This window comes from Poromitra crassiceps, assembly GCF_964638095.1.
Source record: "Poromitra crassiceps genome assembly, chromosome: 5".
Classification (NCBI taxonomy): domain Eukaryota; kingdom Metazoa; phylum Chordata; class Actinopteri; order Beryciformes; family Melamphaidae; genus Poromitra; species Poromitra crassiceps.
The window spans coordinates 10,007,941-10,010,440 of NC_139642.1; the positions used below are offsets into that span (position 1 = coordinate 10,007,941).

At 44.9% G+C, this 2,500-nt stretch overlaps 1 protein-coding gene across 1 annotated transcript in view; it reads left to right on the forward strand.

Moving 5' to 3' along the window:
* Positions 1-2,500, forward strand: part of LOC310776959 (paired box protein Pax-3-like) — a gene marked incomplete at both ends in the record, with an annotated part of 47,225 nt that overhangs the window by 40,487 nt on the left and 4,238 nt on the right. The gene's annotated exons all lie outside the window — the stretch shown is intronic.

The window sequence follows — 2,500 nt, forward strand, 5'->3', positions numbered from 1 at the left end:
GGTACAGGTACAGTCAGCGAGCGTCGGAGGGGGGTCGGCGTTATCGGGGTCTTGTTTTGAACCCCCATCCACAGACTTCGGCCCTGCGGCTCTTTTCCGTCCGAGAAACAGTCCCCCAAATTTGATTATCTGGTCACTAATAGAGACCAGGTCAAGAGCTGGCGGATTTCTCTGACTGTGAATATAAAAAATCTTTGAGTTTGTGCGGAGCACGAGTTGGCCGAGGCCTGTTCTCTGGCGTTATCTTTGCCAGTATATCTTCGCTGGAGATAAATCCTTATCTCGTGCTTTTTTGCAGCGGCGGCGGGGAGGAATTTTAGAATAAGTGAAGCCGCCGATCCAAATTGCTTAATTCTTCCTCTTTGGTGCTATCTCTCTCCGGCTGTCTGGGAAAGCCTCGGTGCGGCCTTTTGATGTCCGTGGCAGGGAGATTTCCTGTGTGTGTGTGTGTGTGTGTGTGTGTGTGTGTGTGTGTGTGTGTGTGAGTGTGTGTGTGTGTGTGTGTGAGAGAGTGTGTGTGTGTGTCTCTGTGTGTGTGTGTGTGTCTGTGTGTGTGTGTGTGTGTCTGTGTGTGTGTGTGTGTGTATGTGTCTGTGTGTGTGTGTGTGTGTGTGTGTTTGTGTGTGAGTATGTTATGCACGCTCCCGTGACTAGGGTGACCAGATGTCCCACTTTGGGAGGGACTGCACAGCATTTTCATGGATTTTCCCATGTCCCACATAATTCGCTCTAGTTTTCAAAAGCCCACTGAGAGAGTGAGAGATAGTGTGAGAGAGACAGACACACACACACACACACACACACACACACACACACACACACACACACCAAAGATAGGAAAGTACACGCATCCTTTACTTAAGTAGAAGTACAGTTTACTCAAGTAAAAGTAAAAATGACAGCCTCTGAAATGTAATCAAGTATAAAGGTAAGAGATATTTCTACCGGTTGTTTCTGTGCAAAGCTAACTGGGTAACACTTTACAATAACGTACACAAATACTATAGTAGTTACTAGTAAACTAACCATTAACTAATAGCCAGTTAATGAGTAGCTAATGAAAAATTTGGCATTAGTCAATCACTAGTTAATCATAGTTAATGAGTAGGTAGTCATTAGTTAATGATTAGTATCTAATTTCCTGAGTAGAGTAGTTAATCATTACCTAATGATTACTAAATGTCAGCTTGTGAATAGAGTAGTTAATCATTACTTAATGATTCCAAAATGTCAGTGCGTGAATGTATTAGTTAATCATTAATTAATCATTAGTCAAGGTCACATTGTGAGTATAGTAGTTAATCATTAGTTCATGATTAGTTGTTAGTTCCTTAGTAGAGTAATTACTCATTAGTTAATGGTTAGCCAATGGTCAGTTTGGGAGTAGCTAGATGCGGTTAACCCCGCATTTAACCCCGCATTTAACCCCGTAACGTTAGTTGGTGTCGGGCTTTGCAGAAAGCACTCAACTTCTCAGCAAGCGCTGAGAATGCAGCGCTGCGCTCGAGCTGCCTGTCGGGGTTTCCAGAAAGCTCTCAGGTTCTCAGCAAGCGCCAGGATTGGCCAATGTCAACTTCAGTCTCCAGAACGATCCAATCAAATCACCCGCACGTTCTTGCGGTCCCGCCTTACAGTAGTGTTTCAACTGACTCTATCAGAATGACATGCCAGTCGGAGTCGGACTTATAGTATTATTATTATTATTATATTATCATACTTGGAAACCGTTTTATAAAAGCAATATAGCACTCGAGCTGCGTGTGTTGTGGCATATATCCCCCTGCTCAGCAGTTATCCCACTCGGCCTGCGGCCTCGTGGGATAACAGCTGATCAGGGGGATATATTTGGCACAACACACTGGCTCTCATGCTATATTGCTTAATTATATTTTCTTTGGGGGAGGGGGAGGGGGGGGGGGGCACCAGCAAAAATCTTGCCTAGGGCACCAACTTGGTCAGGCACGCCACTGAGCCATTCCTACATGTCTGTCTTCTTCATCTTCTTCTAATGGCTTTCCGGCAGACTGGATGCCTTGCGTCACATTGCTGCCTCTCACAATTGGATGGTCTCACTCTAGACCTGGTTCTTCTTCTTTCAGGTTTCTGGTGTTTCTCACACCTCAATCTTGGCTGTTGCGCCTCATCTCATGTTCCTCTGCTCCTCATCCCTCCTGAGCAACGCGCCTTCACCTTCGTGAAGGGGTCCTCTGTTAATAGAGATAGCCCCCCCTATGGGCATATCAGTAATAGATACAGTATGTCACCTTGTTTTGACCTGTAATTGTAGTGGCCAGCAGGGGGCCAGTCAGTGCACTTTTGAAAAAACCATCTGGTGAAAGTTTTGTCACAATTAGGGATGCACGGCATTGGATTTTTTTCTCCGATATCCGATATTTTCCAACTCTTTTGGCCGATTGGCGATACAGAAATATGCGCAGATTTCCCCCCCACCTAATTTCAGAGATGTCTGTAGTGGAATTAACACATTATTATACCTAAC